Raw genomic sequence first — 24,059 nt, forward strand, 5'->3', positions numbered from 1 at the left:
ATCTCCTTGCTTGTTCCATATATGGGAACAAAGATATGCATTATAGTATAGCTTCATAATTTCAGGTTTGGTGTATTATATGAGACAATTTGGCATCTAAGAGCTTGGGCTCTGAAGTCAGAATTCTGACTCTTCCACTTACTGACTCTCTGACCATGGGAAATTTTATTAAGCTTGACAGTATCATTTTCTTCATCAGTAAATATAGATAATAAGAGCTCTCATTTTATGGAATTATAATGATAAATAAAGAAGATAATGCCTGGCATATAGTGGCCACCTATTAGATATTTGTTAAGTAAGTGCTGTATACATGTTTATAAAAGCATTTTGTCAATACCTGTCATTAACCAAGCACTTAATAAATGTTAGATAATATGGAATTAATTTCAATTACCATCATAATTAACTCATTCATTTTATTTATTTATTTATTTATTTATTTATTTATTTATTTATTTTATGATAGTCACACAGAGAGAGAGAGAGGCAGAGACATAGGCAGAGGGAGAAGCAGGCTCCATGCACCGGGAGTCCGACGTGGGATTCGATCCTGGGTCTCCAGGATCGCGCCCTGGGCCAAATGCAGGCACCAAACCGCTGCGCCATCCAGGGGTCCCATAAGTCATTCATTTTCTTAATCTTTTCCATATACATATCAATCTCTCAAAGTGTTACAAGTCAGGATCCATTTTTGAAAATTTGACTAGTTCCTCTGAGATGAAACCAGAGACATTTATTTCCCCTCACACAAAAGTCATTCACTTCTCTGACAAGCTGGAGAAGGAGAGGCTGGCTAGATTAAGGATGGCAGACAAGAGCTGATGCACCCACACATGCATGACAGCTTGCAGATTCTGGGTGTGCTATAGCATATTCTCATATAATATTTATCAACCATCCTTCTGTGACTACTGCTTCATATATTTTGACAACATAACCTTTGAACATACTTGCTTTAACATTCATTTTTTATATTAAGATTTTAAAATTCACCTGAACAAACCATTAACAACTTTAGCCCTTATGATTTTCAGTTATCTTAGAGATTAAAAAAAGATTTAACTAAAGAATACAACTCATTACATATAACATGAGAAAAAAAAAACATGTTCCCATCTTTTTTTTAAAAATAGACTTTATTTTTTGAGCAATTTTAGGTTTATAGAAAAAATTGGGGAGGAAGTACAGAGAGTTCTCATATGTCTCCTCATCGCCCCACCCCTCCTTCTCCCAGGCTCATCTGTTAACAACTTGCATTACTGTGGTACGTTTGTTACAACTGATGAACCAATTTTGATACATTATTACGATAAAGTGTATAGTTTATATTAGGGTTCACTTTTTGTGTTGTACATTTTATGGGTTTTGACAAATGTATAATGCCAGGTATCTACCATTCCATTATCATACAGAATTGTTTCACTGCCCTAAAAATGTCCTGTGCTCCACCTGTTCATCCCTCCTTTACTCCTTCACTGTGAACTCCTGGCAATCATTGATCATTTTATTTAACTCTTTGAATAGTTTTGCCTTTTCCAGTATGTCATATAGTTGGGATCATACAGTATGTAGTGTTTTCAGACAGGCTTCTTTCACTTAGCAATATGCATTCAAGTTTCCTCTGTTTTTTTGTGGCTCAATTGTTTATTTAAAAAATAGTGGAATGATATTCCATTGTATATACCCATTTTGTTCATCCATTTACCTACTGAAGGACATTTTGGTTGCTCTCAAATTTGGCAACCCCATCTTTAAAATTAAAATGCTAGATTAATGGAATGTCCTAAATTTCATTCACTTACCTTATGGAGTATATTATTTGTTATTTCTTAAATGAATGCACAGGAGTATGTGAATGGAGTCATGGATGTTCAAGTAAATTGACATACAAAATACAATTTTTTTAAAAGAATACAATCCAACTTTAAATTGTGTCACTTTTAATATAAGCATATAACTATAAGTATATATAAACTATATATAACTATATATTTCTTTGAGTATCTGTCTTATCTGGTATTGTGGGCAGATTTATGCCTCTCTGTAAAACTTATTTGAGAGATTAATGGTAGCAATAACTGTTACAGGAAATAGAGACAATAATGCCTATTTGCTTTTGGCTAAAAAGAAGGAAAAATGGGAATAAATTGCAAATTTAATGAAGTGGTAGTCAGCTGTCAGAAGAAGCTATGCTTTCATATAGCAGTGAGTATACGTTGGCTTATAAATCATATTTAAGATAGAAAGAACTTTCATAAGGAAAAGGAGTCAGAATTAATGAGGGTCTATATAGAATTCTCCTCTATTGATTCCCCACCACCTTTACTTCCTGTTTTTCTCCATTCCCTAAAATCTGGTACAAATTCAAGTGTCAGCAAATGAATTGCATGAGTAGTTATTAGTCCATCCTGCAGGGAGATTTCATTTAGTTAAGCCAAGTCATCTTCTTAGAATGTTCTTCCCTTCTTTTTAGCAATCCTGTGGGAAACTATATCTCAAGTAATAAGTATATACTAGACATATGCTCAGAGTTTCTTGGGGCAGACATTGCAGTAGTATGAAACATGGTACCTGCTCTCTAAAGTTTACAATCTACATAGGGAATAAAGATATGGACACATGCCATAATACTGAGCAATACTGTGCTGCGTATACTTAAATGTTAGTTTTACCCAGTTCACCAATTAATGAAATATTTCAGATGGGAGGGAAATCGTTGAAACTCGAGACCAGTTGAAATAAGATTGAACTGGGACTATCAGAAACAGGTAGTATTTGGATATTCAGGGAAAACAGAGGACCTGAGAGTTGGGGCAGACAAAGTATCTGTCAATGAGTAGGCTAGCAAGATTGGCGGAAGGCATTAAGAACAAGCTATTTGATCTAAATCTAATCCTTAGGGCAGGCGCAGTCTAAAAAATAGCTCTATGTCTTCATGGGGTTCATATCTCATTTCCTCAACAGCTGGCTTATCTCTTTTACTTTACAATGGAACCCCAGAGTGCTGATTTCTCTTACGACTTCTATGCACTTAATACAACCTGGTTATATTGGATTTAATTCTTTTTTACTTCTCCTAGGTGCAGGTTTTCAATAGACAAAGGACAAACTGGAAATCTGTTCCAGCCAATTTACTATAATAAAATGCATGCATATTACTGTTTACTACCCAGGTGTGGAAAAACAAATAATCAGAAATCTCCTTTCACCTTTTATATCACAGAGTGGTGGTAAACAGTATGATTGCTTCATTTTAATGTAGTTAGTTTTTATAAATGCAATTCTAGAAAAAATAATGTCAAATCATGTAATCAACAGCCACTACTGAAATATCCATAAAGGTGACAGTGTGTTCTGCCAAAACCAAATTCACAGTTGGTAGTTATTAAAATGCTAAAATACATGAGTACATCCATACTGGGCCTCTTAAAAGCACTTTTCCTTTTCATCATCAAATCTAACACATGATTTTCACAAGATAAGAATGATTTGGATTTTCATTTGCAACATCACAGGGAATATTAAAATGGTGATTGTAGTGACCAAACTGAGAATACTGGTTTAAGTGAAAACCCAAGAGTGGTTGGCCTGGACAAAAGAGGCAATAGCCAAAAAATTAAAAATAAAATAAAAACAAACAGAGGACTGAAATTTTCTTTTTGTTTTTGTTATTGCTTTTGTTTTTTAGATTTTATTTATTTGAGAGAGAGAGAGAGACAATACTAGTGGAAGGGAGGGGCAAAGGGAGAGGAAGAAGCAGACTCCTCGCTGAGCAACGAGCCCAATATAGGGCTGGATCCTAGGACCCTAAGATCATGACCCGAGCTGAAGGCTGTTTCTTAACCAACTGAGCCACCCCAATGCCCCAATGAGTAAGTTTTTAAAGTAGATTTAATACCAAAAGCTCTGGGAAAACTTTATTTTACTTCATCATCACTGTTCACTTAACAGATGGTAATTAAAGACATAAGTAGAAACCTAAGCTTATTAAAGTAGCAACATTTTAAAAGTTTTAAGGAGGTCCAAAATTTTAGTGCTTGCCAAATTTATATTCTAATTAACCTCTGTTAAACATGTTGTATTCCTTGGCTTCTTAGTCACATACTCACACTCTTTTGTGTTCAGACTGACTCACTCAACTCATCTGTCAATATCCTTGACCAATCTCTCAGAACTCTTAAGCAGAGGTCCCAAGTACAAATAACTATTCTCATTGTTTTTAGAAATCATTTGTGGGATATCTGGATCTTTTCTTTAGTCATCTCAGCAATGGTTACAAAAAGAGGCAGGAGTGACGTGGGCCCACTAATGGTAAAGATCTTCTGGTGTCCAGAAGCTAAATTTTTATTCAGCCATTACTAGTATGTCTCACATATGTCCCTAAACTGTCATCTCAGTCCTCCTTACATCCTCCAAGCTTATGCCACAGACTCTTGCATTCCTTCTATCGCCATACTCACATACAGGTTTTTTCCATCTGTGTTGTTAATCCTGTAGTTCTAAATTAAAGAAGCACTACTTTCGGTTGTTAACACCACTAGTTTAGTAACTCCTTCCTTTTATTTCATTTTTTTGGTATCATGATGTACTTTCTGTCAGGGTGTTATCTTGCCCTGGAAGATGCATGAGACGCTTACTAGGCCACCATAATTCTCCAACCTTTCTAAGGGTCTCCGATCTTTCATCATCCTCCCTCTCATGGTGCTTCCAGAAGCATATGGGCCCCTTAGCCAGATATTGCTGCCATCAAGGAGTTTCCACAGTCTAATAGGACAATAAGCAGTAAAACAGTACTTACCCTCCAGCATTGTAAACACTTATGGAAGTAAGAACATGCTATGGGAGCAGAAGGGAAGAAGGCACTGACTGTACCCAAGAGTGTCAGAAGAGGTTGGTGAGTGGGTTCATCATAGGGGAGCGGCGGTGCATACTATATAAGAAGAAAGGGAGGCATAGCCAGGGCTTAGCAGCCTACCCAACACAGAAGATCCCAGAATCGCAAGTGGTGAGGCTGGAATCACTACGTGCACAGGAGGTACTGGATGGTAACACAAGGAAAGAAAAAGAACCCAGATTTTGAAAGTTCCTTCATTCTTAGCTATGGAATTTACATTTTACACACTAGGCTATGGCATATCTCTGAAATAACTTAAAAAGAGAAGTAAGACCTACCTCTCATTTCAGAAGTAGAACTCCAATAACAAACAAACAAACAAACAAAGAACTCCAATAACAGTGTTAGAAACGTCAGGGCATACTTTAAGGATGTTTTGGTTTTAAGCAATATGAACAAATGGGCCAAAATTAACAACAAAAAAAGGATATTTATTATAAAGCATTATCTCATTTCTTTGAGGAAATTATTAACAACTAAGACAGAGAACCAGAGGAGCTACAAGAGTTGTGGGCAGTCCACCTGAAGTGGCACCATAAAAGTATGTCAGTTCCACCAACTATTGGTCACTTGGCCCCTGTATTCAAAAACAGATATTTCAGATTTCTAGAGGAAAGAGCCTGATTGCCCCAACTTGGATTATCATTTATGTTCAGGAGATGGGGTTAACTAGCCAAAGCATAGAGCCTCATCTACTGAAGCTGGCGACTTGTTGTAAATTGAGTAGTCACCTACTCAAGAGAGTCAGAAAGCAATTGCTCTATCCTAAGATGGGACAGTTGAGATGAAAAGGAAAATTATATAGCATATTCTACATATATTTGTTTGTCAGAAGCAACATAGAGTTTGTAAATAATTTAATATAGGAAACAAAATAAACTTGAATGGCTCTTCTGGCTTGGAAGATGAGATAATGGCATTACTAGTCATCAATATAGAAAACAAAGAAGGAAGAGAAGATTTTAATGGGATGATTGGTTCCATTCAGACCTCTTCTATTTGACGTGTCTGTGTGCCATACCCATGAAGAGATAATCAATGGAGAGTTGAGAACTGATTTGGGAGCTCAAGGAAGACAAAACCTGGATATCCTTAGTGTGACTGCATCCCTGGAAGCTATGGATATAGGTGCTATCACCCAGAGAGACCATGTTAAGTAAGAGAAGATGCTGAACAACTCATGACACAGAGATGTCAAGTAAGAAAAATAAATGTTAATGTATTTATTTAGAAAATTTTGGTAACTTTTGTAAACAAAAAGATATCACAGTATAGTAGAGACAAGGTGACATGGGACCAAAAAACAAATTAGAGGTGAGAAAGCATTAAAATATTGAGGATAAAATAGTATTACTCTTTCAAGAAATCTGTCCAAAGCAAGAGATAGAATGGACTGTATTATACTCAGGTGTTTTGTATCTAATGACATAATACATTAAAAAGTTTGAAAAATACAGAAAAGCATAAAAAGCATAGAGACTAGTAACAGTTCAGAAGAAATGGACATGAGCATTTTACTAGTGAGGAAGAGATGTCTATAAGAAGTAAATAATTGATGGCAAATCTTCAGAGAAACCAGTAATCATTGTGAGAGATTTGCTTTAGAAAGAAAGAAAACACTACATCCAGTGAAATGGGAAGTAAACAAGAAGGAAGCTAAGAGAACTTGATAGTTTTTTCTCACTAGGAAGTAGAAGACAAGGCCATCTGCCAAGAAAGATGGGGTGGGGGACTTGAGTTAAAGTGAGGTGCTGAGGTGAAGACAGTGGTGGGAAGTGGGAAAGTGATCTTTCCAAAAACAAGGAATTCAAAGCTACATTAAAGGCTCAGCTGATATTGGAAATCATGCATTTAAACAAACTCCAAACAGAAAAGTTTTTTAGTTTTTTTTGTTTTGTTTTTTTTTTATCCAATTTCCCAAGTCTTCAGATATGAGGAGAAAAGGTAAATGGATAGTTACTGGAGAAATGTGGCTTCACCAATGTGAAATAACAGAAAAAAAAAAAAATATATATATATCTACCCCTGATTCTTGACAGAGGGTCCTGAAATCCTTGTAAATTCCTAAGTGATAAGAGCACTAGGAGCATCTTTTGTTCTACTATTTAGTCTTTGACCCTGTTTCCTGACATAGGGTTCTCACGTCCTTTGCAAGTTCATGGTTGATAGAAGCGTCTTTTGGTTCTAATAATGTGACTCAGGGGGACTCCTGAATGGAGTCTGTTCATTAGAAAAACCAAGCCATAATTAGAAGATTTGAACTTTTGGACCCACCTCCCACTCTCCAGAGAGGGAAGCAGAGCTAGACATTGAGTTAATAATCGACTATGGCTACATAAGGAAGGTGTCCATAAAATCCTAATAATATTATGTTTGGAGAGCTCCAAGTTAGTAAACACATCCATGTACAAGGAGAGTGGTGCACCCCAACTCTACAGGGACAGAAACTTCTGAGCTAAGGACCCTCCCAGATCTTGCCTTACATCTCTGTGTGACTGTTTATATCCTTTAATAAACTGATAAATATTTCTCTGAGTTCTGTGAGCTGTCCTAGCAAATAATCTAGTCCAAGGAGGAGGAGATCATAGGAACCTCCAATTTGTTGCCAAGCTGGACAGAAGTTGTGGGTAACACAGAAATCTACTACTGGTGACTGGCATGTGAAGTGGAAGGTAGTCTTGCAGGACTGAGCCTTTATACTGTAGAATCCGATGCTATCTCTGGGTAGATAGTGTCAGAATTGAGTTAAATTATAGGGCACAGAGCTAGTGTTCTAGAATTCCGTGGTGTGGGGAAGAAGTGGTTTCAAAGGTGTTGTGAATGTGGTAGCAGTGAGAGAGAAAAGACAGTTCATGGTTTTTCCTACACAACATATCAGGCAGAACAAAAACACAAGCTGGTAGGACTTTGAGTCATTAGGAAGGCCTAGTTGAAACAATTTGGCCATAGTTTTTAAGCCATAAAGGGAAGAAAGAAAGCCAAAAGAGAACTGATCAAATGGAACTAAAGAGAGCATCAAAGACCTACTGGTCTCATTTAATTAAAGAGCAGATTTAGCAAAAATAAATGAGAGTGGAAGAAAAGAAATGTGTGGTTGTGGAGGAAATATCAAAGTTACTGTTTTTTACTTAGTTCAGAGAAAAAATATTGGTTAATAAGAAAAGTAATTTGATTTAAAATGACTATGAAATGAAGCTTCATCTATGGGATGGATTGTTTCCTTTGGAAACTGAATTCTTCCAAGGTTATGGAAGGAATATGGAGGAAATACGATGACTGAGTGTGTTTATCAGTGACATGAAGAACAGTTCATGGTTACATTGTTATGACTTAACATATGAAACTAAAAATAATTCTTTGTTTTTTAGAGAAATGCGAGAAAGCAAAAATTCAAAAATGGCAATTGAGAATAGCACGAATGTCTTCAAAATGCCTTTAATTACTTAGGAGTGTGGCAAGAAGAATGTTGTTAAATAAAAATACTTTATTAATAAATATAATAATATACTTTCAGGGCACCTGGGTGGCTCAGTCAGTTTAGTATCCGACTCTTGATTTTTGGCTCAGATCATGATCTCAGAGTCATGGGACTGAGCCCTGCGTTGGGCTCTGAGCTCATCATGGAGTTTGCTTGTCTCTTCCCTCTGCTCTTTCCTAGCCCCCTCATCATCACGTCCCCCCCCACCCCTGCTCATATGCACATGTGTGCACACTCTCTTTCAAATAGATAGTTTTTAAAAAATAATATAATACTCTTTCAAATATGTTAGTTTTTATAACTCTGATGTTTTATTTTTAAGGTATGTTCAACATGAGAAAAATAAGTTAAATAAAATTAGTCCTTATATTTAAAATATGGGGCTAATGGAAGGCTTATTACCTTGTGAGGAAACAGATCTATTTGTACTAAAACAGGGAATCATCCTATTTGTTGACAGAAAAGGCATCTGTTCATTTATTGTTAACATTTTATGTTAGCAGTAGAAAAATATCATCAAAGGGACGCCTGGGTGGCTCAGTGGTTGAGCGTCTGTCTGCCTTTAGCTCAGGGGGCTCAGGGCATGACCCTGGAGTCTGGGGATCAAGTCCCACATCAGGATCCCCGTGGAGAGCCTGCTTCTCCCTCTGCTTCTCCATCTGCCTATGTCTCTGCCTCTCTCTCTGTGTCTCTCATGAATAAATAAATAAAACCTTAAAAGAAAAAAAGAAAAATATCCTCAAAACTCCAGAAAGATTGTCTCTTAAGAATACTGTACAATTCCAAGTGACCTAGGGTAAGATATTGTTAAAAAAAAAAAAAAAGAGTCATGGAATGACTTCCAGAAACTATAATAGGTGGCTTTTTATTTCCAGCAAGGTAACTATTTCACTTATTATAGTCCCTTTAAAGTCTTTAAGAGATGCAACTGGAGTTGCAGGAAAGAATAAAACACAAGAATATTCAGAAGTACAACTGAGTGCCCACAATGCAAAAAAAGATAACTTTTCTGGAATAAGCTTCCAATTGGACAACAATTAACTAAGGATTACATTTATTGGTGGATATATTTCATAATAAATATTAAAAATATTAGAGAACTTCTTGATAAATTATCAAAATTTTAGGGAGTCATTCTTCCAGAAAAAAAATTTTAAAACACAAACACCAAAGCATTAACCGAAATTATCTCCAAGTGGTGGGATTATAGGTGCTCTTTTCTGCAGCTTCCAAAATCTCTATAATGAACATCTATAGTTTCCAGAAAACACTCCTTCACTTCTTTTGATTATTGACAACCTCTGATGTCAAATGTATATCTCTTTTGTAATCCTTCTAAAATAAATAATTAAAAGACAAGATATACATACAGAAATTTTTTTCTAGGTTGATTGGCAGAAAATTTGAAAAAATTCAGAAAACAGCAAAAATCTTAACACTTGAATTTTTTCCTTCAAATTGAAAAAAGTGAGAATATATAAAAAAGGGCTCATGGTTAGGTCTTTAGTTCTCCCCTAACTCATTAATCAGGGCCCAGCTCATCATTCCTTCTCTCTCCAGGACTGACTCAATTTGCTATCATCTCCCACCTGAAGTATTGGATGTAACACTTAATGTAGCACTTAAGAATTTTGTGATTTTAAAGATAATGTGCTAATAAAATCACACTTTCCTTTACAAAGACATACAGATGTGCTTATAATGACAAGGTCCTCTGTTCTTGCTACTTGGGAAGACAGTGCTTCATATTATCTGCTCCCAGCCCTGGGTACTAATCATTATCCTTAGAACCCTAATCAGTTGAAAAGGGCCTGCAGTCTGGGTCCACCAGAGGCCTACTGAACACCTTGCCCAGAGGAACCAACCATCTGCAAGGTTAATTCACTGAAGAACTGAGAAGGGGATCCTTTTTGAGAGAAGCCTGAAGACATGCCACTTTTTCTGCCTAGAGGTTAGTGCCATTAACACATTAAGAAAGAAAAAATTCTGTGGCTTTGACCAGTCAGCACCAATCAGAGTATTTCAAGAACTTTGATGGAGAGTAGCCTATTTATAGGATGTAATTATTCTTTCTAGGGGTTATGTTGAAGTGTTTTTCCTTCCCCAGGGTCACCAAAATACTAATCCTCTATAGACACACTTGTAACAATTTGACATAAGAATTGATAATCTTTTCCTTCAGGAAGAATGCCTCACTGTTGTGTGCACATGTGTATGTTTTGTAAAGGAAAATTGTGGATTTAACTTTTTTTAAAAAATCACTTTCAAAAGTAGCAAGCAAGCTTGGGAGATACTCAGCATTTGGTTCTGCTGACCCATGTAATGCACAGAAAAATACTTTGAAAGTCTAGATTAATCTAGATTATACTTGAAGAACTCTTGATGCAAGCTTAACAAGAGACGATAGTAGGTACTCAGCCTAACATAAATTGAATTTAGAGACAGGACTGGGAAATAGAGAAGGGACATTCCCCAACAGCTTGTATTCCTGGTGAGATAACTGGAGAGCAGGGAAAGAGGTTTTGAAGTTACTTTCTGTGTGATACGCATTTAAACCCCTTTTTTGACACTGGGTTGAGCCACTGCAGTGGCTTTAAGAGATTTAAATTGTTTTTGAGTTATTCTAGTTTTCAAATTTGTGTTTCTGAAACAGTATGTTTAAACTTACTCAAAGGCTTCCTTGCCTGGCTTTGTGCAGGTGATATGAAACCATCAACTATGAAAGGTTTTCCACTAATCTGAAATACTAAACACTAGAGAAGGTGTCATCCTACAGATAACGACTTCTACCCTTGTACTGATAAGCACTTTTCCAAGCAGGAGTTTTACTAAGTGTGGGTTTGGGGGCAGATACAATGGTGGAAATGTCCTAAGCAAATACAACAGATGACACAGAGGTAGAGGCAATCTGCCATAACAAAAGACAGCAGAGTGTTTCTGCCCAGCCTAATGGCAATTGACTGTTACATTGAAGCTGAACAACATCCGAAGGAGAAGACTGATGGAGGGAAAACAGAGAGAGATGCAGGCTTTCTGGTAAGCAGCCAGGTTCTGTTTTGGTACAGTGTATTCCACTTTTTTGTGTGTGTGAGTTCCACTTTTTAATTATATTTAACTAATCTTGATTCTTCCCTGCTGTGCTCTTGGCATCTTTTAATACTAACAGATAGTTAATTTCCACCATTCATTTGGGTTTGTCCCTATAGAAAGCAGTTAGCCATTTTCTCTCATCTTTACTGCTGAAATATTCAAATCATAGTCGACATTGTCAAATGCCCTTTTTCCCTGGCCTTGAGGTAGACAGTTCAATAACTCCCAGGAAGTGACATTTATATTCTTACATCCCTAACCCTTAGCTTACCTCTCTTGCCCATTTCCCCCATCACACAAAAGAAATCTCTGAATTTTTCACATAATTATGATGTCCTGAATCCAAATGACGGGTGGATTACTTCCTCTATATCCAAATAAGTTATACAGAAATGCTTTCCTAAACTTCACCAACAGGGTTATACTTCTTTTTTTCAAAAAACATAATGTTGTGATAAGACTCTTATTGGAATTAAAAGTCATTACTAGCAAGAAAAACATTAAGAAAAAAGACCCTTCTTCAAGGACCTCATCATTTCCTGACAAAGTGAAAGTAAAAGAAATATTTCTTAAGAAGGAAGAAAATCAAATGAAAGTCATTCCAAAAGAGCACCATATGGCCCACAAGATGTGTGGGTATAGAAGGCTCGTGTGCTGAGGGAAAAACATAGATTCTGAAATCAAAAATGAACCCCCCTCCCCAAAGTAGGTCATCTCTTGTAACCAGATTCCAAGACCAAATTTCTGTCACATAACATCTCATACTTGTAATTTATCTTACCTCTGTTGACATAACTATGTTTTTAAAAGTGAATTCAATTCTCTTATCAGCATAGTTCATATTTGTGGTATAGCTAAATGCCTTCGTCTCAAGGGTGATGTTATACAGCATATGTTACTCAATTATAACATCATCTTCCGATTTGAACAAAAAAGAGAGATGTACATCTTAACTTACTTTGAAAGCATTTATATGCAAAATTACTATCCTTTATAAAAGCTAGCTAGCATTGCCATAAAAGTTGAATGAAGATTCAGAAGTAGAAAAGAAGTTTTCTGACTTCCTTCTGGACAGAGCTTCTCAAATTTGGTATTATTAGCGTTTAGGCTAGATAATTCTCTTTTCTTAAAAATGGAATTTATTTTTTAGAGTAGTTTTAGGTACACAGCAAAACTGAGCAGGAAGTACAGATAGTTCCCATATTACCCCTTGCCTGACATAATTTTCTTTTTTGTAGAGAGCTGTTGTGTACATTGTAAAATGTTTAGCTACCATCCCTAGCCTCTAAACTCTCAATGCCAGTAGCACCCCCCAATTGTGACCAAAAAAAAAAAAAAATTGTGACTAGACACTGCCAAATGTCTCCTAGTGGGCAAATTCATCCTTGGTTTAAAACTACTGTTTCAGAGTTTGACCTTACCCTTACAGGAAAAATAAAAACTAGATTATGTTAAGTTTCTTAAGAAGCATCATTTTTGAACCCTATTTGAAACAGAAGAACTTGGCTAGACATTTTATAAGTATTTAATCTCTTTAGGTAAAACCACTGCAACCTCGTAACAAATATTTTAGAAAGATAGACAATTGGGGTAAAGGAGAAGGGATTGAGAGGAGGCCAGAGATATTCCTTTTAAAAGCCTTTGCACATGGAAGTAATCTAGGGTGTTCTCCAGCCTTACATATCCAGATGTTCAATATACTTGAAAGAATTATTAAAGAATTTATCAGATTTAGGGCTTCAATTCATGTTTCCCATGAGCTTACAAGAGATTATTAAATAGAGCAGGTACAACTATTTGTTAATTTGCAATAAGAAACATCAGTGTGAAAAGAACTGAAATACACACTGGCTGTACTGCATTGTCTCCTCACATAGGCTAGCTATATGGAAACTGAATTGTTGGAGGGTGCTTAGTGAGCACAGACTCAAAACAGAGGAATTTGACTTGTGATTTGACAGGTTTTTTTAAAAAAGATTTTATTTATTTATTCATGAGAGATACACAGGCGGAGAGAGAAGCAGGCTCCCTATGGGGAGCCTGATGCGGGATTTGATCCCAGGACCCTGGTTCAGGACCAAGGCCAAAGGCAGATGCCCAACCACTGAGCAACCCAGGTGCCCATGATCTGACAGTTTAAAGGCATCTGAGTTTGCCTAGCCTGAAATGTCCATCTGCACACTGGGACCTTTCCCTCTGCCCCAGGGGCAGCTCGCGGGGGAGGGGAATCATGTCTGAATTAATGCTCCCATAGGTTAATGGGCCAAAGAAACATCAGAAGAACTTTTTAAAAGTCAGATTCATGGGCTCCTCTCCCAGAGATTCTTATTTAGTAGGACTGAGATGGGGTCTGGTCACCTGCATTTTTTTTTTTTTTTTAGAGAGTGCACACGTGTGCATGCAGGTGGCGAGTGGCAGGGGGTAGAAGGATGGGCAGGGAGCAGGGAGACAGGGAGAAGGAGAGAGAGAGAGAGAGAGAGAGAGAGAATCTTAAGTAGGTCCATGCCCAGCACAGAGTCTGACATTGGGCTCAATCACACAACGCTGAGATTATGACCTGAGGTGAAATTAAGAGTTAGATGCTTAACTGATCAAGCCACCCAGGCATCCCTGGTCACCAGCATTTTTAGCAAGGGTCCCAGGTGCCTATGAAACACTGGACTGTTGTTCCTTTGTATCTACCTTTTCGCCTCTGCTTCCATAGGGTTCTGACTGATGCTGTTCTGGTTAACAGTCCTCCTCTTGGCCTATTAACACCTTCAGAGGTTGCAATAAAGCCTGCCAGCCTGGAAAACTTCATCTCTGTAGATGATGTTGAACATATGGGTGTTGATTTCCATTCAGTCAAAGTGTCAGCATATCCATCTCCTTATATCCTTATTGGGAATGGAGAGCAGAAAGTAGGGATACTACAGTTTCAATCTCACATGACATCTACAAGTATGAGAAACAATGTTCCCCATAAAATAGTGTCAAAGGTAATTAACTCGAGAAAAGGACATTCCTCTCTTTTAAGCGGACTGAGACATTTTGGTGTTGGTTTTAGGTTATTGATACTAGTGACATTGTTAAACAGGAGAGCAGAGTCTTACATGCTTTTCTCCCAGTCACCCAATTCCTAAATGTGATGTTCTGTTCTTCACTTTAAGGATCCATCTGTCTCTTCATTCTAGAAACATTTATTGGTTATTATGAGGCAGCTGCAATTTTTAGTTTTTGAGACCTAAAATCTCCACTCTAAGGTACAGAATTATAAGCCTTGGACTGAGGTGGAAGCAAAGAAGCAAAGGGTCTCTGGTTTGAAGAGAAACACGCAAACTCTAATGGAGTAGGATGTGCTGTGGGAGGAGAGGGTGGCAGACAAGGCTTCTCAGAGCAAGCTACACCTGAACTGAGGAGAGAGGGTAAAGAGCAGTCACCAAGCTGAGTAAGGAAACAATGGCATGCTAAGGATTCAATTGGGAAGAACAGAGATGGAGTGGTATGAGAGAGTTTGGAGCATCCTGAGATCTTTGTTACTGGTTTGGCTGAAATATGGGGTACACAAGGGATATGGGATGTAATGGGAAGTAAGTGGGAGCCATACCATGAAGGATCTTATACAAAATGCTGAGGAACTTTGATTCTGTAGATCAATGTGAAGACGAGTCCTCAGAAGCTTAAAAGCAAGGGAAATGACATGAGATGGTGTATGAATAAGAGGTTTTTCTTATAGAAAGAAAAGAGGTTTTCTAGAGTGAGAGACTTGAGCAGAGCTAAAAGTTTGGCATGAAAAAGGAGCATAAGCAAGGAGAAGGCACAGGACTCTCAGGCTGTATTGAGCATCTTGCTGCAGTTTTAAAAAACTTTAGTGCTTTGAGAATAATCTATTTACTTGGGGACTTTTTCTGGCAGTGCTCAGAAGTCCAGTTACATAGCAGAGAAAGATGATGGCTCATTAGCTGTCAAGTGTAATTTTTCTAGATCAGGGAGCAAGAATTTTTAGGTTTAAACAAGAGATGTGGTAAGAAGGTGATGGACAGGGAGGGAGGGGAAGGATCAAATATATAAGGGCTTAATGAATTTGAGGAGCACGTTTGTAGTGGTAACGAAGAAGTTAAAAAAATAGGGAGATAGGTTGTGATAAAGAGTAGAATACTGAATAATAACATTTAAGAAACAATTCTAGGTGAGGAGTCAATACTGTGTATGACACAGGTAAGAAATCCATGTAATAGATACCTTTTTGATTATCTTCCTCACTCACTACTCACCACTTCTCTTTCTTTTTAATTAAGATACTGTTGATACACAATGTTACACATGGTAATTACAGATATACAATACAGTGATTCGACAACTCTACAAGTTATGTTGTGCTCACAAGTGTAGTTACTATCTGTCACCATGCAATATCATTGACTATATTCCCTATGCTGTACCTTTCATGCCCTTGACTCATTCATTTCATAATTGGAAGCCTGTACCTCCCACTTCCCTTCACCCATTTTACCAATCCTCCCACACCTTCCCTCTGGCAGCCACCAGTTTGTTCTCTGTATTTATGGGTATGTTTCTGCTTTGTTTGTTCATTTTGTTTTTGAGATTCAACATATAAGTGAAATCCTATGGTATTTGTCTTTCTTTGTCTGACTTATTTCACTTAGTAGAACATCCTCTAGGACTATCCATGTTTTTGCAACTGACAAAATCTCATTCTTTTTTGAATAGAGTAATATTCCATAGTATATATATACATATACCACTTCTCCTTTATTTGTTCATCTACTGATGTAAATAATGCTGCAAAAACACGGTTGCATATATATTATTACAAATTAGTGTTTTTGTTTTCTTTGGTAAGTACCCAGTGATACAATTACTGGATTCTACAGTATTGGCATTTTTAATTTTTTGAGGAACCTCCATACTGTTTTCCACAGTGGCTACACCAATTTACATTCCCACCATCAGTGCACAAAGGTTCTTTTTTCTCCACATCCTCACCAACCCTTATTATTTCTTGTTCTTGATACTAGTCATTATGACTGGTGAAAGTTGTTAACTCATTGTGCTTTTGATTTGCATTTCCCTGATGATTAGTGATGTTGAGCATCTTTTTATGTGTCTGTGGGCCATCTGTATGTCTTTTTTGGGAAAACGTCTACTCAGATCCTCGCCCATTTTTTTTTTGATTTTTTTGGTGTTGAGTTCTATAGGTTATTTTTATATATTGTGGATATTAACCCCTTATTAGATATGTCATTTGCAGACATCTCTCATTCAGTAGGTTGCCTTTTCATTTTGTTGGTGGTTTCCTTTACTGTGCAAAAACTTTTTATTTTGGTGTAATTCCAAATGTTACGTTTGGTTTTGTTTCCCTTGCCTGAAGAGACATAGCTAGAAAAATTTTGCTAAGGCTGATGTCAAAGTGATTACTGCTTATGTTTTCTTCTAGGATTTTTATGGTTTTGGGTCTCAGATTCAGGTCTTTATTTTGAGTCTATTTTTACGTATGGCATAAGAGAGCAATCCAGTTTTATCCTTTTGCATGGAGTTAAGTTTTCCCAGCACCATTTATTGAAGAGACTCTTGTTTCCATTGTACATTCTTGCCTCCTTTGTTGTAGATGAATTGGCCATATAAGCATGGGTTTATTTCTGGGTTCTCTATCCTTTTCTGTTGACCTATATGTCTATGGTTGTACTAATACCATCCAGTTTTGATTACTATGGCTTTGTAGTGTATCTTGAAATCTGGGATTGAGACACCTCCAGCTTTGTTCATATTTCTCAAGATTGCTTTGGTTATTCAGGATCTTTTGTGGTTCCACAAAAATTTTAGTATTACTAGCTCTAGTCCTGTGAAAAATACTGTTGGTATTTTGATAAAGCATACATTGAATCTATAGATTGTTTTGGGGGTAGTATGGACATTTTAACAATATTACTTCTTTCATTCCATGAACATGGACTATCTTTCCCATTTGTTTGTGTCACCTTTAATTTCTTTCAACAATTTTTTTTATAGTTTTCAGAGTATAGGTCTTTCATGTCCTTGGTTAAGTTTAAGCCTAGGTGTTTCATTCTTTTTGGTATAGCTGTAAATGGAATTGTTTTCTTAATTTCTCTTACTGCTATTTTGTTATTAGACTTGCCTCATTCTCCAACCCCTGAAACGACAGTGGATAGGATAGAGGACCCTGTGTTCATATTCATATTATTATATAGCACTCCTAACTAATTGGACCCATTAGTTTTTCACTCCTAGAGATCTAAAATCAGAATATTGGTCACTCTATTTTGCTTGAACTCTGGTGCTGTGGTGCATCATCATCTTTTCCAGTGCCTAATTCAGCAGATAAAACAGACTGAGAGAGGGAGAGAAAGGGGAACGAGGTAGGGGGTGGGGGGGGGGGGGAGACAGAGAGAGAGAATCAGAAAGAAACAAATGAGAATCCTTATACCCACGAGAGAGAAAACCTATTTTTCCCAATGGCTTTCTAGTTCTGTCTCTTTCCTTGGATGTTCTTGGTATAGTTGGTTTTCCTGAGCTGGTCCTGTATGACATCACTTCTTAGGAGACAAAAAGCTTACCCACTCTCAAATTAAACAGTTCAAATCTTAACACTATTCACTTATCAGATTGTTCAAAATGCAGTAATAGCTTTGGTTAGGATATAGAGAAAAAGTAAAATAAAAAGTAGAGCAAATACAAGAGAAAAATATTTCCATATTCATTTGGAAAGAATATGAATGGGAATCACCTTTTTGAAAGATAATTTGGTAACATCTTGTAAATATTTCATATATGCATTCCTTTGACACAGAGATTCCCTCTTAAATATTTTTAATAGTACAGAAAAATTTCTGTATGTATAATTCTATCCATTGCAATATTGCTTGTAATAAGAAAAAAACAAAAATTAGAAATGTGGTACATGTCCACAAGTGAATTACTAATTTAGCTATATTATGATATATATCATATATATGAAAACATCATATATGTGTATATGTATATATGTATATTAAGATTTTATTTATTTACTCATGAAAGACACACAGAGAGAGAGAGAGAGAGAGAGAGAGAGACATAGGCAGAGGGAGAAGCTGGCGGGAAGTATGATGCGGGACTCGATCCCAGGACCCATGATCACACTCTGAGCCGAAAGCAGACACTCAACTACTGAGTCACCCTGGCGTCCCTATTATGATATATTTATGCTATGTAATACTCTTACTATACAGCCCTCAAATGGAATGGGATAGATCTATATTTGCTGATATACAAGTATTACTTAGAAATATTGAATGAAGAGGTAAGGTACCAAAAAGTGTGCATACTCGAATTCCATTTGTGTATATTTTTAAACTCTATACTTGTATATGCACATATCCTCATAATGTTTTCTGCCTGGATATACAAGAAAGTGATTAATTTGCAGAGAAGGATTTGAGTGGGCTCAAATAGAAAGGAAGCTTTTTTCCTTTTTATTTGATGTCTCTTTTCAGCACTGTGAGTTTTTGTTTGTTTTGTTTTGTTTGTTTGTTTTCAGTATGTCCATATGTCACTTCGGTTCAAAGAATAAAATAAACTTGCTTTCAGGAATAAGTCTAATATGGATCATTTACACCAGGTTTACTCAAAGTACTAATTGATGACAAGTTCTAGTGCTTATGTAAGAATGTAAAACAATACATCACTTTTTTGGCAAAATAATCTACCTAGGAAAAAAAATGTCGGCTAAACTGAACAGTGTGCAGTAATACAGTTGATTTACATTCCAAGGTAAATTTCTCTCTCTCTCTCTTTTTTTTTAAGATTTTCTTTATTATTTGAGAGAGAGAGAGAGAGCGCTAGCATAAGTGAGGGGGAGGGGCAAGGAGACAGGGAGAAGCAGAGTTCTGGCTGAGCAGGGCGCCCAATGCAGGGCTCGAGCCCAGGACCCTGAAATCATGACCTGAGATGAAGACAGACACCTTGCCCACTGAGCCATTTCTGCACCCCTCAAGGCAAACTTTTTATCCCTCACTGATTGGCAACAGTTCTTATGCAGTTTTCAGACCATACATTGAAAAATACTGATTTATACTTTAATATGACTTTAAGAGAAATTCTCACCTCAAGCATACCTGTATGTCCCAACCATAGGGTTAAGGTATTTTCTTGGGCAAAATTCCTTTCTTAATGCCCCTGGTACACATAAACACTCAAGGCCCAGATTGACAGAGACTCTGTCATCTTTAACACGTGGCTTTAATCATAGCACTGTGTGTCAACATGGCAAGAATCAGGACACAGCTCCCCCAGATACAAAGGCACCTGGGACACGCAGTCCCACAATGGACAGCTCCTTTCTAACAATTTGACACTATGGAAGGGCACAATGAATCTTTTATCTGTGTCACAGCAATCTATACTATCTGTTCCAACACTAAAATGCAAATCAAATAGAAATCAAATATGCTTTTTACCAAATATGCATTGATATAATAGAGGTTTATAATTCTGACCATTAACTATGTATCATATTTTCATAAATGTTAATGAAATGTCTTTCTTAACAAACTATGAATGACAATCAATGTTAAAACATTTTCTAGCGGCGCCTAGGTGGCTCAGTTGGTTAGGCATCTGCCTTCGGCTCAGGTCATAATCTTAGGGTTCTGGGATCGAGCTCACACTGAGCTCCCTGCTTGACAGGGAGTCTGCTTCTCCTTCTCCCTCTGCCCCTGTGTGCTCTCTCTGTAATCAATAAAGAAAATCTTTTAAAAAAAACATATCTCTTTCTAAAAAGTATATTCAACTTGAGAAAACAGGGTAACCTGATTAACTAGCAGGTGATTTAACATGATACAGTAACCTAACCACCCTTGTGGTAGACATATTTTTTGGTTGCATACCTAGACTACTCTGCAAATAGCTCACTTATCCAAGGGGATAGATCCTGGAAATGATGCTGAAATTCCATAACCTGACTTTTGCCAATTGCCTGGGGTGAACCTGAACAACCCAGGTCAATCAGGAATACAAAAACTAGTTAGTGTCTGCCATGCTTTTAACGAGGAAATGATGTAGGGGTGGGCTAGGGCAGCTATGTTGGCCCCAGAGAAGAACGGTATCACAGAGAGAGGTAAAGATGAGAAACCATGTGGTCCAGAGAGTGAGAGTCACTGAAAAGTAGTGGCTGGAAAAAAAAAAAAAAGTAGTGGCTGCATTCTCATGGCTTTTCTGTTCTTGTTTCCAATCCTTCTGAGGTTTCCTTGTATTCCTTCTATCCTTATGATAATTGTCCCTTTGCTTTTTCTTCCAGTTACTTTGACTAGGTTTCTGTTATTTGAAAACAGCCTTAAGACTACTGTTTATCAGCCATTCCTTCCAAATTTCTTGCTTCTATACATTAGGATGTGAAGGGAAATCTGCCTTAGGCCCACAGAACTCAGATGTCTACAACTTTTTAAAATAGACTGGACTTAGGGCCACTGTCATATATTGGCTTGGCATAATTTCAAATCCACTTGTTTTTGGCAAAAATGAAATTGTTTTTTAAGAGTGAAGTTGTTTTGATATGAGCAAAGTAAACTGTGACAGGATGTCATCATCTCATTTGTTGTCACTAATAAGAACTCAGTAGCCCAGCTGCTGAGGGGCCCCGCTGGGGCTTATCAATAAAAACACATAAAGAAGCATCTATGGCAAGCGCACATTCAGACTATAAATACCAAGAGTTTGTGATGACTGAGAGTATTCAGTCTGGGCAAGGCAGCTCTTTGCTGATCTAAATAGCTCTCTGAAGACCTTGGGGCAATTAGCTCCTGCCACAATAAGGCAGTGGTGAAAATCTTGCAGTGGCTCCACAAAGGAAATCTTGCCTGTCAATAACCACAACATCATTCCCTAGCATTGTGCTCTAGCAACATGAGACTTTTACTTTTGCACTGGCAGCTGGACATCAGCTCTCTATTGGTTAAGCTGTCTTTCCCACGTACCAACATCTATAAAGGTATACCTCAACTAAACTTGGACTTTACTCCTGTGATTAACTTATCACTGGTTTAGAATATGTTATTCCTTTATAGGCTTACTAAGAGATATTAGTCTGTACAATAGTAGCTTGTGAAATTACCCTAATTCCCGCAGTGAACCAGTGTTAAATAAATTGCTGGCAAAGATAAACTCAGTCTCTGAGCATTAATTTGCTTCCCCAAACAAAATAGCCATCTATTTTTTGAGGAATAAATCAGATGGGTCTTCTCTCATGTTCTGCTCATGCAGATACCTCTTGCAAGAATAGGTCTGAGGCACAAAACAACTGCTAATTTATTTTTAAGAATAGATGTTTTACTTTTTTATATTTCCATCTCATATAGCACTAGTAGCTTCACCTTGCACCTGACTTTATGCAAGACATATTGGATTTTAAAATGCATAAACTTGTCTAACGTGCACTTGGGTTTTTTTGTTTTGTTTTGTTTTGTTTTTTTACCTTGTGGCTCTTCACCAATTGTGGATTCATAATAAAAAGTCCTCAAAGCTTTTGCTTGAATGATAGCCAAACTCAAATTGCTGATTTTGATCCTGAAAACATAACACCAGACATCCTCCCTTCTTGGACCCACATTTGCAAAAGAACATAATCGTGTGAACAGCAATAATTCATCAGTCATTGTCAAGGATCAATTCTTCTACAAAATTTTAATGTACTGAGAATATTTTTCTTTATCTACTTGCCTATCCAGATGTGGTTTCATTGGAAATACATTTATACTTATTTCAAAGATGCATCCAAAGATCAAGAGCAGTATCAGTCTCATGACTGTAGTTTGTCTATACTATAGTAAAAAAACATTTCCTCCATACTTCACTCAGCTGAGAACCTTGCTCCTTTTCTACTCTGAATTTCTGGCAGGCCTTCCTATGGTCTGGAGGAATTTGAGAAGGAACCTGTGAGCTGTGGCGACAGGCTAAAGTCAGATCCTCACTAAATCTGAGGAAAGGGCCCATGAGGAGGTTTGAAAGGCCTTTCCGTGGATTCCTAGCCTGAGATTCAGGTGTTAATTGTGAATTTGGGAAAAAGATTCATCAAAAAGGGAGTTTTTAATCAGTATTATTTTTTAATGTGCTCAGTTCAAATTAATCCTTTCTAGACTTTCCCATTTACCTACCAAACATGAAAACCATAATGTTTAAAACGCCTTTTCCGAAGAGAATTTGGGTTTTGTTAAAAAAAAAAAAAAATAGAGGAAATCAGAGGTTTCTGGGTGATGCAAGGCCCAGAAAAATCGGTCTATGTTAGCCACTAGCTCGCTGATTTTCATGGTATAACAAGATTATGGTTTTTTTGGTGTGCTTTCCCTGGGTGACCTTTTTTCCTTCAATAACAGTAAATACTTATCGACCACAGAGGAAGATTTTTTCTCTTTATACGAATCCATAAAATCTAGCCTGTTTCTATGGTTTCCATCTTATTCCCATTTCTTAATTCTCCCGGTCTCGGTTTCTTCTCTCTTTCCTCTCCCTACTCTTACTTAAGCCAATTACTGCACATTTCTCTTCTTCCCTTTCCAGTCTTTTGTGATGCCGCCTCTCATACCCGCAGACCGACAGTCACAGAGATGGTCTGTTCAAATCGCATTTGTTGATCTAACAAAAACTTGTCGTTTTTCCTCAATCCCATTGTAAGTGACACGACTCTGGATTCTAATTTTCTCACCCTACAGAGGATGATCTTCCCAGATCTCTAGCCCTTTTTATTTTATTGCTCTGTAATGGCCTGTTGTTTTTTTTTAATTTTTATTTATTTATGATAGTCACACAGAGAGAGAGAGGCAGAGACACAGGCAGAGGGAGAAGCAGGCTCCATGCAGGGAGCCCGACGTGGGACTCGATCCCGGGTGTCCAGGATCGCGCCCTGGGCCAAAGGCAGGCGCCAAACCGCTGCGCCACCCAGGGATCCCTGTAATGGCCTGTTTTATTTAGACGTACAGCAAATCTCTTATTGACCACTTAAGTGTGATTATATGCTTAATAATTGATTGTTTTCTTATATACATATTTTTTAAAATCCTATTTTTCCCCCTTTTTTTCCCCTTGATCCAAACTCACAGCCACGCAGGTCCCTTCCGAACCTCCAAGGTGCCACAGCCGCTCTGCAGTTGCTCAGGTGGAGACGATCCGGCCACGTGGTTGGGGCCCTGAGGGGAGCACTTCCGGTCCGCGCTTGGGCAGCTTCCGGTGTGTGTCCGCCCGACTTCTCCGTGCTTCCCTGCGCGAGGCCGGTCCGATTCCCCCTTCCCCTGTGCCCGCAGGGAATGCAAGCCGCGGTCGTGACCCACCGGAACAAGGGCGCGGCCCGCCTGCGCTCGGCCCCGGCGCTCTCCCGCGCCCGGCCGGCCGCCATGCGCCTACAGTAGCCCCGCGAGAGCCTTCCCTAGCGCGGCTCCGCCGGGTGTGCCGCGGGCCTGCGCCGTTCCCAGGCGTCAGGCTGTGACAAGCACAGCCAGGCAAGCGCACGGGGTCAGCAGCCGCTCAGTCCATCTTGAAACACCGAGAGGCTGACGTGTGTGGGAGTCCGCGGCTCACCTGAAAGCTGCCCTGGTGCCTTGAAACAGC

General features: G+C 37.9%; 1 long non-coding RNA gene across 2 annotated transcripts in view; it reads right to left on the reverse strand.

Annotated features, from left to right (window-relative positions):
* The window catches only part of LOC112658739 (uncharacterized), a 178,237-nt gene extending 154,583 nt beyond the window's left edge, over positions 1-23,654 (reverse strand). For both annotated transcript variants that reach the window (XR_003135929.3, XR_007401211.1), the window contains exon 1: positions 23,553-23,654. This is a non-coding gene — a long non-coding RNA (uncharacterized LOC112658739). The remainder of the gene's footprint in view (positions 1-23,552) is intronic.
* Between the last annotated feature and the right edge of the window lie 405 nt (positions 23,655-24,059).

Source organism: Canis lupus, chromosome 12, assembly GCF_003254725.2.
Source record: "Canis lupus dingo isolate Sandy chromosome 12, ASM325472v2, whole genome shotgun sequence".
Lineage (NCBI taxonomy): Eukaryota > Metazoa > Chordata > Mammalia > Carnivora > Canidae > Canis > Canis lupus.